Source organism: Danio rerio, chromosome 23, assembly GCF_052040795.2.
Source record: "Danio rerio strain M-AB ecotype USA chromosome 23, GRCz13ab, whole genome shotgun sequence".
NCBI lineage: Eukaryota > Metazoa > Chordata > Actinopteri > Cypriniformes > Danionidae > Danio > Danio rerio.
In genome coordinates this window covers 20,285,204-20,300,750 of record NC_141043.1, presented here as the reverse complement: position 1 = coordinate 20,300,750, position 15,547 = coordinate 20,285,204, and the positions used below count along the sequence as shown (strand labels likewise).

General features: G+C 35.8%; 1 protein-coding gene across 18 annotated transcripts in view; it reads right to left on the bottom strand.

The window, feature by feature from the left end:
• nol4lb (nucleolar protein 4-like b) overlaps positions 1-15,547 on the bottom strand; it is a 205,818-nt gene that overhangs the window by 107,338 nt on the left and 82,933 nt on the right. For 3 of the 18 annotated variants that reach the window (XM_087306227.1, XM_087306229.1, XM_087306233.1), the window contains exon 2: positions 14,561-14,766. The exons of the other annotated variants lie outside the window; for them this stretch is intronic. The gene's annotated coding sequence lies outside the window, so the exon portion shown is untranslated. The remainder of the gene's footprint in view (positions 1-14,560; positions 14,767-15,547) is intronic. 18 annotated transcript variants of the gene reach the window in all.

Sequence of the window (15,547 nt, the reverse complement as noted above, 5' to 3'; positions counted from 1 at the left end):
GGAACAAGCTTCCACCCCATAATAGATACGCTCCAACTTTATCTGTTTTTGAAACCCTTCTAAAACTGCATCTTTGTTCATTAGCAACTGAGCCTTTGTAATGGTGAGGGTTTGTCTTATGTTTTCATTGTTACGTATGTGCTGTAGGACTTTATTTTAGTATTTTAATTAGTATTGATGGTGCTCAACACTTTGGGCAACGCTGTATTTACAAAATGTGCTATATACAGTTGAAGTCAGAATTATTAGCCCCCCTTTGATTTTTTTTCTTTTTCTTTTAAATATTTCCCAAATGATGTTTAACAGAGCAAGAAAATGTTCACAGTATGTCTGATAATATTTTTTTTTTGTCTGGAGAAACTCTTATTTGTTACATTTCAACTAGAATAAAAGCAGATTTTAACTTTTTAAAAAACATTTTAAAATTATTAGCCCCTTTAAGCTATATATTTTTTCGACTGTCTACAGAACAAACCATTGTTACACAATAACTTGCCTAATAACCCTAACCTAGTTAACCTAATTAATCTAGTTAAGCCTTTAAATGCTACTTAAAGCTGTATAGAAGTGTCTTAAAAATATCTAATAAAATATTATTTACTGTCATCATGGCAAAAATAAAATAAATCAGTTATTAGAAATGTGTTATTAAAACTATTAGGTTTAGATATGTGTTGAAAAAATCTTTCCGTTAAACAGACTTGAGGAAAAAATAAACGGGGTTAATAATTCTGATTTCAACTGTAAAACTAAGTAACTACTGAAACGATATATTGTGCAGCCCTAATATTAATTTATATTAAGGTTTATTTACAATTTCAAAACTACAAATTTAAAACTTCACAACATATCTTTCATAAAAACATTGCCTATGTATGACATATTTCAAACTTAATGTTTTTGTTATCAAAAAGAGTACTTGCAACAAGCTTTACCCCTCAAAAATCTTTTTTTATTTTATTTTTATTTTATGTTTTTTAGCACATATGCTAGAATATGATAACCTGCAGAAATTAGCAATTGCTTTGTACTGGCTTTTTTTCTGATGCACTCAAGAATACCACAAGTCATCTTTCAATTTAGTTAGTCATCTACATTAGCCGGCCATATTAACATTATCTTGGTGAAAAATCAGCAGGGAAAAAAAACAAATGTTAAAGCTTTTAAGGCATGCACAAGACCAACAAATCTAATAGCTCTGGGCTGAAAAGGGAAGTGATTGCTCTTCGTCAAGTGATCTTAAAAGTCTCTCACGCTGACCCACGACCAACAGGCCACCCTTATGGTTGAGCCCTGTGCCGACTGCAATATCCAACACTTGAATAATGCATCATACAAATACAGCAACCGGATACATGTATGTGTATAAACGAGCCTCCAGAGATCAAGAAGGATGCCCAGGGGTCAGCAGAAGTCAGCGGGGTCAGCTGATAGGAACAGACAGCAGAGGGAGGGGTCAAAAACACCCTTAAAAGGTCACAAGGCAACGTGCTGTGGCTCAAACCATCAGGTAGACAACAAAGAGGAGCGGACCACACACCCATCCCACCCCCCCAAACTCAGCGTAATGTATTCTGCCGCATTTTCCTTCCCTCGCTGAAGTCAGAAACGGACGATCCCTGCGCCTCCTTAATCATCGTCCAACAGGACATCAAACGCAAGCCGCTATTAATCTGACATTTAACTCCTTTTCAATTATAATCTTATAAAATCGCATTTAACTGCTTCAAGCCCGTGATCAGCGCCGCACGGCTAATCCAATTTAGAACAATGCAGGTCATCAGCGGCCAAATCTGTCCGACTCCATCTCTCTGAAGCCCGACGGCTCAATTCTGACGCTCTTTTATTAGTTTTTATTGTTTATTAATGATCATGCTTTTGGCCTCCTCTCATCTGCATGCAGGTGACACCCTGCTATCTCCCTCTCTCTCTTTCTCTGACAAATTGCTGCCTATGCAGATAAAGAGAGCGGGGACAGCCTGGCATTTTCCTCCATCCCGGCTCCACTGTGTCTTTAATGAGAATAACAGAAAGAAACGAGTCCAATCACCTGCTTTCTTTCATTTGCGGAGGGTCTGAGTGGCTCTGTGGGATGTGCGTGTGTGTGTTTCAGGGCTTCTTTTGTCTGGCAGCGGCGTGTGTGAACACAAAACACAAAGAGCAGACGTCCTTGGGAGACGGTCTTCTCTCAGCCAGGGCTGGGCGTTACCTTTGTCCCGTCTCGCTTTTTTTTTCATTTACTTGATTAACTTTGCTTTCATAATGATACGCTTTTGGGTGGGAGAGAGAATGAAAGGAGCCTTTTATCGCTTTAACTGATTTATGTTCACGTGGCGTGAACCTGCGAGCCAGGAGTGCGGGCATTTGCAGAGTGACTTTATTAGTGAGGTTAGCCTGTTAGCCACCCGGCTGTATACAGAGTTGTAAATTGTCTAAATTAAGACGTGAAGGGGGTAAAGTCTTTAAAAAATCATTAACTCCAGGAGGAGAGAGTTTATTTTTAATGGCCTGCCGAAGGGAGTCAGACTACCTGGTTGTTTATTTTCTTCTTCCAAGTTAAAAAATGGGAGAAAACTAAACAGATAGTGTATTAATGTATCGGTTGGTTCATCGCGCAAATACACATGCACACGCATACGCCTAATGTACCTTCAATGATTGATGCTTACCTTCAGAAGCGTGGTGTGCTGTTTTGTCAAGCACAGAGGGACTGAAATATGAATACAAATGAACATCTTTCCCTGAGACCGCTTTAAAAAAAGCATGAGGGCAACTTGCTTTCCTGAGCTTGTAAAAGGGCTTTTGTAAGGAGATTGGCTCCTTCCGGCTGCTCTGAGAGATGAGAGATCTTCTAGGCTGGGTTACGGGGAGGCTTTTTGGTACCAGGGCCATTTAAAGCTAATCCAGTTAGCAAGCCAACCCTTCCTGTCTGACTCTTCAACCTTCCCTTCCTCATATCGGCAAGCCGGTGTCCTTGTGAGATGCCGGTGCTGTAAATGTAACCCTTGGGTTTAGTTGGCAAGTCCAAAACAATTAACCTGATAAATGGCGTTTGCATCGCACGTACAGTAAAAATCAATACACCTCCCGCAAAATACCCTTAGTATTGATATAATTGGGTTAGACTTTTCACAGCACCTTTTCTGCAATGATTCATTCAGCAATGGGGAAAACGTGCAAGTAGCATCAACAAAAAGAGTGAGGCGGTCATGGTATTTCCTGAGTATAAATGATTGATTATGTGTCTGCGTGATTGTTTTGCATGTGCGGCTGCAACTGGAGATAGTTCTCGGTGTCTCGTCTTGTTTGGCCTGCAATTAGTTCCCCTCCTTTTTCCATCTTTCATCTCTCTCTGCCCATACTTAGCATGGCAAGGACAGCGACATGGCTCCTATGCATGAAGAAATAAATTTAAAGACTTTTAAATAAATAAATAAAGGGAGGAATTCTAAGCATATAGAAGTGCTGCCATGGAAACTGATCAAGATCTGCAATACTGAAACTGATTTAGAGGGAATAAAAAACAGATATACATTTTTTATCTGGTCAGAAATGTATGTGTGGTCTGAAAAAATATAAAGAAATGGAAAGAAACCATTTTAACCTTTGAAAAAAGGAATATTTTCTGAACTAGCATTAATGTTTTTTCTAATAAATTTTTTTATTAATAATAATAATAATAATATTAATAATAATAACAATAAGTTAAATAAATTTATTTATGTATTAATTTATTATTTTTACACTTAATGACTTAATTAAATGTAATTTATTATTAAGGCTGGTCGATACTGAAAAAATCCAACATTGCGATATTTATTTTATTTTGCGATATATATTGTGATATGAATACATATTCACCAGATGATTTAATATCTCTATTTGAAAAGAATTTATAATGTTAATGATATATTGGGATGATGCTGCAGTGGGAGTGCATCTCCGTAAACTATGGACACATTTTCGTTGTGGTCTGTGCTATTTGCGGTGCATTTCTGTATTTAAATGGGTTTTGAGTATTTTCATGAATAACAACAAAGCAGGGCTTGACAATAAGAACTGCTCGATGGCTTGAAGACAGCATGAGAGATGTTTGGGACAGTAGACAGGATTTTTACTGGCCCGATCGGTCACTAAAGTTTTATTTTTAATTAATGTGACTATTTGTCAACTGCATGCAAATACAGTCTTAGAATTGAAAAACAGTTTGTGCTTTTAAGCCTTTAAATGCTACCTTTTCTGTACTCTTATGTGATTGGATGTTGTGAGCAAGTTGTTTTTTCTGTAACCTGTTAACAACCAGTACAACAAAGAGACGGTAACATAGAGGCAACATCAAACTATAAGGCTAAAAGAAACCGTCTGTTTCCAATGCATTGAAAGCAGACATTTACGTAGGCAGCACACTAAAAAAATGGTGTTTTACATAGTTTGGCTTCAGTTTGGCAAGTCAGCCATCTTTTGTTAAAAATTACCTGCAATTTTCCTGAAAGGTCTATATGTGTGAACAGGCCCTTTTAGAAAATACTGGTAAATTCGTTCCGGCAATTTTACAAGAAGAGAAGTTGTACCATTACTGGTAATTTGCCGGAATGCTCCACTGTGTGAACGCAAAAGGACGATTGCCGGAAAGAGCACATTCACACTTAGAATGATCTGACGTGAGACGTCTACTCCAGCCAATCAGAACATAGACACACTCACATACATGCTGTTTATGAAAATAAAAGCCTTTGGATACTTTTCCAGACACATTTAACTGCTAGATATTAGTCAGAAAAAGTTTCTATGTTCCTTCTTAATGCTAACTGTGGAAAAAAATGATCAATAAAATGCTTACGATAAACCGCTGTTTGTTTAAAAAGCTCTGCTAGACGCGTGTGCATGTGAAGTGCAGGAGTGCTCCGGTGAGCGCCAGCACACACACACACATTATGTACATCTCGACATGCGAAAGTGTTCCTCCATATGTTTTCATCGCAGCTGTTCACAGTACTTACCTATTCAGAGAATTTGTAATGTTGTCAAATGTGTAAACATATAGCTGCGGTTCGCACTTCTGACTTTGGATGTCTCTGGAATAAGCTGCAAGAATGCTAAAGCTTTAAATAAAAGAGAAACCATCAAGCCGGATCCCTATTACGTTTTGAGCTCATTTCTGATTAATGAGGTCAGAATTTACCAGTATTTTGTAATGGATGTGAAAGGTCTTTTTCTGAAAAATTCTGGAACGTCCTTGTCTGTGTGCACAGCGCCTTTTTGAACTTAAGTCTTTCTGGTAATTTTCTGGATATTTAATAGTATTACTGTGTGAAAGGGGCTATTAACTTCTTTTTTTTGGTGAACCAGTGAAAATTTTGGCAGTGCAACCACTGGCCAGACTGTGCCAGTAGAAAAAAATCCTTATTTGAACCCTGCAAAGTGTTAAACAAAGTGTTTTATCATTTCCCGAGTCTAACAGTATTCAAGTACTGTACCAGAATGATAAAAATACAAATAATAGAGGTCACATAAATAAATAGCTAATGTCACAAGTGGTACAACTTTTTTTTTTTAAATCATAGTAAAATCTCAAGCATCAATAATACATGCAAATGATAAATTATGATAAAAAACCAACATTGCATATCCTTTAATGTGACTACTGTGAATGATCACATTGTGATATCGATGCTGAAACAATATATTGTACAGCCCTAATATATTTTAATTTTGAAAATAAAATATAAAAATCTAGACACAAACTTTTGTTAAAATGAAACGTCTTAAGATGATAATAATAAAATATTACCTTTTTGTCAAATTTAGCAACTATCCAAATCAAATGCCTTGATTAATTTTTTCCTTTTCAATCCTTTATCAAAATACAGTTGCAATATCAACACCCATTTATTTGTTGAAGAAATGTTCTATTTTCCTCAAAAGCAAAGGACTTTCAAGTGCCAAGATTGCATCAGGAAGTGTTTTGGCACAAGAAATCATGACAGCGCATTCACAGTTCACACATCCATCAGTCACAACACACGCAAGGTCACAAAATCTTTCTGAGCTTCGAGATGAACATTGACAGCTGTCTGTCACGTCGAATCCTAATTTCTCACATCCAACAGATGTCTGGGCATGTTACATGAGCTTTCTGTCTCTGACCGCCTTCCCTCGCTCAGTCGGATCAATAGTTTCCTAAGGAAGCACACTGTATCATTTCAACGCAGAAAGGTGAGCGTATTGATAACGGTGCCGTTACTCTACTAAGGCATGTAAGCCTGCACGCTTATACACAGATCCATTCACCCTCAAACACTCACACAAAAACACACCTTGTGAAGCCCCGATGAGGATTAACATCTTGCAGACGGTGAGCTTCCACTGCAGAATATTGATCCTGCAGGAAAACTGGGAAAGCACCAGCACTGACACACATGATATACATACAAAATGATGGCAAAATAGTTGGTGAGCTTTTATCCAAAGCAAGTACATAAAAAAACGCTAGATCAAAGGACTGTGAAAAAAAAATGTGAGTGCGGATGTGATCGAATCACTGGAAGGACAAACAGACTTTTTGATATCAGTTTCTGTTTGTGATATTACACCCCACTGTCAGCCACAGGCTAAAAAACATAAAGCATTCTGTTACATGAAGACGGGCTATGATCAATGATTCTGACTGGACCTTCATTGATCCAGAGGCGAGGGGAGGGGAGCTATTTCTGCCTGCCGATGCCCCCTTTTCCCTCTCCGAAGAGCAGAGAAACCAAATCTGCACGCTTGCTTTCCACCCCTGCCCATTATTCCACACAGAGCCCAGAACAAAAGCCAAAAAAAGAGAAGACAGACAAGAGCGTCCCTCATTACACATCCAACCCTCCAACTGCATGAGATTTTAAGGTAAAGTGTGCCCTTTCTTCATTGTTTAAATGATGCTGTTTGTTAAAATCAGTTCCTTTGTTCTGTGAAACATAAAACTAAACTAAAAAAATACTTAATAAAATATTATTAAAATAATATAATTAAAAAAAAACTTGCCACTTATTTCAATACAATGCAAGGCTGGGCTTTCAAGTAAATAAAAAAAGACACAAATATAGTACAACTACATATATGTACAACTAAAATCATTTTCATTTGAAATAAATGAAACATTACCTGGAATCTTTTATTTTGTTATTTTATTATTTTAACTTTCAGCTATAGTTGTCATGAATATACTTACTTTTTTATTTATTTAACTTTAATATACCTAATAGTAAATTATATATAAGTATATATCTTTTAATAACTAATAATACAACAAGGATGACCAGAAAATTCCTTTTTTGGGGACAATAGATTGTGCAATTTTTTTTTTCATTTTAAGTGATTTTTCTTATTATATATATATATATATATATATATATATATATATATATATATATATATATATATATATATATATATATATATATATATATATCTTTTTTATATATATTTTATTTTTTATTTTAGTTTAAACAAGTCAATCTAGGGCTTTTGAAAAATGTGGAAAAAATATTAAAAAGCCTTTATTGTCAATATTTTTTTCCACATTTTTCGAGTGCCTTGGACTGACTTTTGCTGTTTATTCTGATGAATCACGTACCCAAAGAGCACCGACACATTATTTTAGCTACCCCTGAGCGCTTTTTATTTCGTTTTTTATTTTATCCTATTGAAAAGAAACAATAACATGTAAAAAGTGTTAAATAAAACAGTACTTTTGTTTGTTTCAGTAAAAGTTTTATGCTGTGAATGCAATTGTCAAGTATTTAAACCGTGCCTTTACATTACCCTTAATTTACATGAACAAAAACGTCATACTTTTATTTTGGCCTTTTTTTGTTTCACAGATTGGACAGAGGGAAAGAGAGATTGGCAAAGGACTACAAGGTGAGAATAAAATCATTTTCAATCTCAAATATTGTGTATTATTATTTTTTTTATTTCTACATTTAGGAGAAGTTAACATCTTTTTAAAGCATTAATTAAAGTCATTTTATCAAGCTTGTCAACTACCCTCTCACAGAATGTAATAACAAGCGCAATATTTCACTGAATGACGTGAGCATTTACCAGTAGGCGTTGTAGATTAATAAGCATGAATGTATGCACAGACATCAGTACAGTCACTAGGAAGATGAAACATTTCTGGAAATGAAATTCACTGCATGTCTCTGTTAACAGTCGCTGTTTACCTCAGCTATTCTGAGCTGATCAAACCCATCTTTTCACAAATATGACAACCAACATCAAGTTCAATTTTCCTCAAATTTGCCAATAAACCAGAACAAGTCTAAGAAATGACAACTAAACATTCCAGTGGAAAAAGAATGATATTATTTTAAAGCTCCCATTAACGTTTCTTTAAAAAAATCAATGCAATATTAACAGGTAACAAAAAAAAAAACTATGCATTGTGAAATAAAACGCTTTCACAGTGAATATAAATCACTAAAAGCTGAGTGAATCCACTTTCCAGATCAAGGCCAGTTTTTCAGAGCACACCAGACCAGCTTTTGTGGTTGTAAGTACAGTACCGTTGTTCCTGGAAACCAGCATATAAACCAGCAGCTACATTCCCAATCAACACTTGAAGCTACTTATTAAATGCTTTGTCCTGTCAAAATCTTTTTCTTTAACTGTGCAGATTATGGTTTTAGCAGCTCTGAAAGTGGACTTTGTGAGAATAAGCTAATTTCTAGTAAAAAAAAAAGTCAGGTCTACAATATGTCTATAAACACCTTATGCATGAAAGTTGGCATGAAACTAAATAAACATTTATTTACATTGACATGCACATCAAAGTTAAAAAGCATGAGAGCCATATTTTTTAATGTGAAATTCACCATTTTTGTCAAAATAGAGTAAAAAAGGTAATATTATTACATCTTAAAATAAATGTTTTCTATCAGAATATAATCTGAACAATTACTATTTAAATATAAATTTTTTTTTTGCTGTAGTGGCAAAGTTCAGAATCTTTTAGTATTATTGTAATATGCTGATTTCTTAATATTTTGGAATTAGTTTTTCTTTTTTTTTCTTTTTAACAATGTAATTGTGTGTATCATCAAGTTAATAGTAATTGTTAAATAAAAGAATTGATTTTAAAACCTCACATTCCACAAATGTGTCCTCCATCACCTATGAACTAATCGTAATGTTACAAGTGACTTCATGTATACACGAACCCCATGGTACACGAACTGGTAGAAATGTTGAACAAATCGCAATACATTTTTTGAACAGAGGGGGCGCTGTGTTTACAAGTGCAAACTCGCTTTATCTACACATCAGAGATGAGCAAGAGGTGGGGCAGCAGAGTAAAATGACAGAGGTGAAGTGCGCCAGACAAAACACAAACTGTGTGCAAAGACTGTGAAAAGACGTCGATTAACAGAACAACGAATATGATGCACATAAACCGTCAGCAGATTGAAAAACTACTGTCACAGACATCTATACGCAAAAAAACTCTCAAAAAACCAAAACACACGGACCGGTGGATTTGCAGCTCCGCTTGCTCCAAATGCTACAGAGATCACAGTGCATCAGTGTTTTCATAGCGAAGGTGTGAAGAGATTTTTTTGAGACAAAAAAAGAAAGTTGATCGGTTACAGATCAGAAATAAGATTGGTTCCCCCTTTTCTTTTCAAATTAGTTTATGCATATTTGAATAATTTGCTTATTATTATTGAATACTTACGTAAATAAAATATTTTAATATGATTATCTCTTCTTAAGTGTATCACACTGATACTTTTAATAATTAATTATACAGGTAATATTAATTATTCATCTTCATAATCATGTTCAACTCTTGTCTCTATCCTACTATATCATGAATAATTTTATAATCAGATTTTATGCCAGTGGACAGTTCCCTGGAGCAGAGGGCCTATTGACCACATCTGTACTTACTTCTCTCTGGTTTAGGAAAGGCTTACCTCTCCACACCAGCCATCTCAGTCCCCAATAAAAGAGTTTGTTTCAGCAGGGGGCATTGTAAATGTGCAAAGACCTCAGCTTATACCAGAAAACAGAGATTTGCTGACATTTCTTTTTAAAAATGTAATATCCCAGCACAGTCTCTGTTTTAGTTTTTTTTATATTAATGAGTCTTCTTTAATTTGTGTTATTCTTTTTTTAATGCATTCGCTTTATGGCAGAAGATGTTTTGTTTGCTAAAAAAAAAATGTGTAGCATTTAAGAAAAAATAAAAGGGCTCTTCACCTAAACTCGTTTCAAATAATTTTGTTAAAAAAATCGTCACTAAATTGTGAGATTAGTATTGTGAATCGTATCGAATCGTGAGTCAAGTGAATCGCTACATCCCTAGCTAAGATCCAATGCTGTTAAAGGTTACTATAAATATTTTGGTCTTCTCTGTAAACATCTTTTTATTTGTTTATTTACTTACATGTATTCTTTAATTTAATAATATTACTAATATGCTTTATATCATTATTATAAGAGGGCAGATCAATCTGCTGTTGTGACCCCTTATAAATCAGGGACTAAGCCGAAGGATAGTGAGTGAGAGGGAGAGAGTGATTATTACTAGATACAGTATGTAATGTGTGATGGCTTTGAGGTATGCTAAGTTCTGTATAACTGATATTAGTTTTTTTACTTCTAGAATTCTGTAAAAACTAAATAAAAAATAGAAAATGAAACAAAAAACAAATTAAGTATTTTTCCACTATTTTTCTATTTGTGCATCCAAGTCAAAGAATATGCAAAAGGAATCTAACTTAAAGGTTCCATGAAATTAAATAAGTTCTTTAGATGTTTTTTAAAATATCTATAAGCTAGTGCACACCAAAACAATGACAAAATTAGCATTTATAAGATATAAAACTGATATAAAGCTTGTAGTTTTTCACTTCAGCCCAAATGGATCAGCAGTTTTATTCACGCCAACCCATACTACAGTTTCACATCACATCATAACCAATCAAACGCTCTCAAGTATCTGACATGCCCCGCCCCCTTAAATATGCTTTTCATTTGCTTTACATTTGATGAGCTTGATCTTGACCACTCTCACTGGTAGAGCTGTGATAAAACAAAACATTCTTGGCTGTTTTTTAAAAGGGGAAGGGCTACTCTATGTCCCACCCTCTCATTGTGTTTCGCTTAAGATTACGTCAAACATTGAATAAAAATGCAAATCACTTGCAGTCTTTGTGAAGATGCAGATGACGGTTAAACATTTCTACGTAATTCATGGATCACAAGCATCTGCTGTAACAAGCAACTGTAACCCTTTAACCTCTCATGACTAGTAAATGAATAGGCCACAGGGAAGCCTTGTATAATCACACTAGTGTTGAGCTTACTGAACCTCACATGCATGTCACACAAAAGCTTGCAATAGACACAAAACTGATGGAGTAACAAAATGCAGGACCCTCCAGTGCACAGTATTATTTTTTACCTCAACAATGTTCATGTCAGTAGGTGCAAAAAGTGCACAACACAATAGCACAGCATGCTAATTAAAGTGACAGAGACACTACTAAAAATAAATTCTTTCAAAATAAATCCAGGTAAACCAGTCAACCATCATGACATCTATGTAGCTCATTAGTAAAATAAATTAGCCACAGTTCACTAGCTCACTTCTGCACGGGCGGAAATAACCTCGAAAACCGAATACCCAGAGTGGTTCGTTGTAGCCATGATAAAACCGCAGCTTTAAATCAATGGCTTATGGGGGTTGGAGGAGGGTTACTGTACCTGCACTGCTTCCTGAATCAGAGCTGCTCCAAACATGTGATCTCTCCCCCCTCCTTGCAGAAGGCATGTTTGCTCCCTGCTCCACTACTAAATGAATCAAATAGGACATGTTTGTGTCAGAGGTCTTTGCACTATGAAAACATCCGGTGTGGAAATATTCATGATAACACAATTCTGAATTTAACTACAAGATAGAAATTATTTTATCAAGGTTCTAATTTATTCCTATTTAAGTGGTTGTTGTTGTTTTTTTTCTATCAGCCTGCAACGTGATATCGTTTATAACAAGGCAAAACAGTGCATGGTTTTAGAGTTAAGCCAGTCAGTAAGTTATCCCAGGCACACAGTGATACGACAAGGCCACTAGTGTTAAACAATTTGGCAAGGTAGCCCAGGCACACATAGTAGAAGATGCAGTGCAGTGTTTATTTAATTCTCAATCATCTCACTTGTGGATATGTACATGTTTGCTAATGCAACTGTTTGTTTATCAGATTTTCATTGGTTTGTTTTGTCTTCATGTTCTCCAGCTTTGTTGAGGGGTTTCAGGTGTTATGTCTGCAGCAGCAGTGTGTGAATATGCAGTCTATGAATATACTGGCAGTAGCAAGTCTCGGTACTTGTAATAATCAAAGCAGTATCAGCAGCATAGCAGACCTGTGCTGCCAAACACATCAACATGAACGATTTCAAAGACAACATGAACAACTTAAGTTAAATACTGAACTGAATCAAAGTCGAAAGCATATCAATAAGAATCTATTTGAAATCAGTTCTTAGAACTGCTTTACATTGCTTTCTTTGTGGTCCTAAGAACTTGTCTACACCAGACATGACCACTGTTGCATCACAAATCCATTTCTCTTTTAGAAGTAGCATAAGTGCTTCTGTACAGCTAGAAATTCAGGGCATCAGGTTTCAGTCTTGAATTTGTTGCAAAGTGCCGCTCTGCGGCTAGTGTACACACAATCACTGATTATAATTGGCTAGTTTGTCTTTTTCCATGGTGCAACATTCCAGATTGTGTTAGTAAAACACAGTTGTGTATGTTCACTTCATGTTACAGTGGATTCATCTTTAAAAAAAAGACACAGTTTGCCTAAAAATAAAAGGTGATGCATTGCCAACTATACTTGGATCTGGCAGTAATGTCACAACACACAAGTGTGATCAACAGCCATACATCACTTTAACAGCCTTATAGCTAGTCTAGCGCTGGTTTGCTAAGTATTACATACATTATTTTAACCAAAATAATGTATTGTTTTCACAGCACATCAAACCTGCTTCCATCTATTATTTGAATGTGCAAAAACTCTTATTTAACTTTTCTAGATATATTAAATATAGCTTGACTAAATTATTATATATTTTGAAAGGTTTTTAATGTTAAAAATTAGGAATTATAACATTTTAAATGCTTTATAACCAGGGCTTTACATTAACACCCGCCAACCCGCCAAATGCGGGTATAATTCAGCTTTGGCGGGTAAGACAGCTGCTCCCGCTAGCCACTTTGGCAGGGTTGGAAATAATTTTTACATTGTAGTTTTCTTAAAGCAGGGTTCGACTCGGCAATAAGGATGGCCCAATATGCGTGCAAATGTGATCTTAGAATCGAGAAACAGCACGACTGAAAACAACTGTGTTCGCGCGAGACAAAGCAGGTGAATACCGTATGAGAGGATGATACACAGGTGATGTGATGCACGCGACTTTAAAGTGCGCGCGCTCCCGTTTACTTGCGCTTTTTTCCGTTCACCTTCGTTCGGTTATTTTTGAAAAAGACTAGACAAAAAACGATGCTCGTGTACCCACAGTCCTGCTGCTTTTAAGAGCTCAAGATTGAAAAATATATATATTTGTAAGCAGCAGTCACTGCTTTCGTTTTAATTATTCTCAGGCACGTGATCATCCTTTCACTTTCACTCATGGTATTTTACCTGCTTTCTTTTGCTTACAGTTATTTTTGTTAATATAGTTTAATTATCATCCTTTACAATAACATTTCTTTAATATGAGATTAACCAACCATTTGTGTGTAGTAACTGCTGATCTGGGACAACACAACATCTAAATCAAGTCATTTAAGCATATCAAAGTCACATTTATTTATATAAAATATATTTTCCAAACAACAAAATTGTGGCTAGTGAAAATGGCAAGTGGCTAGTAATGTTGGAAATCTACTATCCACAGTGTCTGGTGATCAAAAAAGTTAATGTAAAGCCCTGATTATAACACTATACACGGACCTCAAAGAACCTTAAAAAAACTGAAATTCTGCTGGGATGTCGGCTGTGTCTGGTATATTCTAAGTCTGATACAAGAATGTGCTTTTTTAAAGCGGATCATCTGTAAAGTCATTAAACAAACATTCAGGCATCTTTTCTATTCGATCAAGTGTCTCATGTTACCGTGAAGCACATAAGTCTTTGATGCATACTCCTGCTGAGATAAGACAAAAACATACTCTCTTCTTTCTTCTTTGGCATAGATGTTTTTTTTCTAAGACACATGCATTGCTGCTTGAATTTTAAAGTGAGGCATGTCTTGACAAATGTTGACATTAAAGGCTTGCTTTATCGCCTTTTATGCTTGGAAATCTCTTAACAACCTGCTGTTAGTGTGAAGTGAAATAAGATTGCACTAGCATAGATGTCCTCATGTCCTCACGAACTGTAAAACTGACCATCAGGACCGTATAGGAGCGGTAGCGTATATATAAACCAGATTACGCTGCAAAAAATGTCACTAGAAGAATACTGATATCTGAGATGACCTCACTTCCTGTAAGATATACCTTGGAGCAACGGCTTTATCCAGGTCAGCAGAGACGACTGGCACAGCCGTGCAGTTTATGACCTCTGCAACCGATCTCAGCCCTTTCTTTCTGTATGCAGTGACCAACTGATGTCTTCCAATGCGGCTTCTGCAGCCGAGCACTATTGTCTGTGAACGACCTCTGCTACTGATCCCGTCATCTCTGCCTGCAGTGTCCTAGCCTTTCTGTTAGCGTGAACAAAAGGGGCATGATCAATTTGGTTTGTCAGGAACACTAGACAAGGAACACTAGACGAGGTTCGACGCGGGATGAAGACTACAGGAGCAACTCTTTCAGATCTAACATTTAAAGAAAAACTGAAAGCAATGAAAAAAGTAATGATGATCAAGATTTGCGGTTTGATTTGTGGGAGCAAGAAGCACTTAGCAGTATTCAAGCGCAGATGACACACAAAGCTCGGAGAGGTCAGACCCTGCATTCAACAGACACACGGATTACTGTAGGTCCTACTACTGCTATTCTCCTCTAATCCAGTCAGTCACAAATCTATCTCAACGATTAACCCCTTTCCCTCCTCCACCAACAATCCCACAAATAAAACACAGATTTAACTCCTTGAAACCTTGCTGAAAATACAAGCATTGCTGTTTAGGGAAGTGAAGGACAAGAATTTAGCAATTTTGATTCAAACTCTTTTTACGTGCTGTAATATGGGTCAAATTCAGTGATGGTATAATTAGTTTAAACTGAAAGTCTCTGTCACCTTGTTTGGTGCCTGAATGGCTGCGTTCATGTTTGTATAAAGGCTGGGTGATATAACAAAAATGTGGTATCATATGTTATGTTATTTTCTTAACTATAAAGTAACTTTCTGAAAGTAATAAATACATTTTCAAAGGTTTATACAAAACACCTAGTTCTTTCCATTTAGTCAAGTTATAATATAATATAATATAATATAATATAATATATTTTCATAAAGTAGTATAAACTGATGAGTTTGAA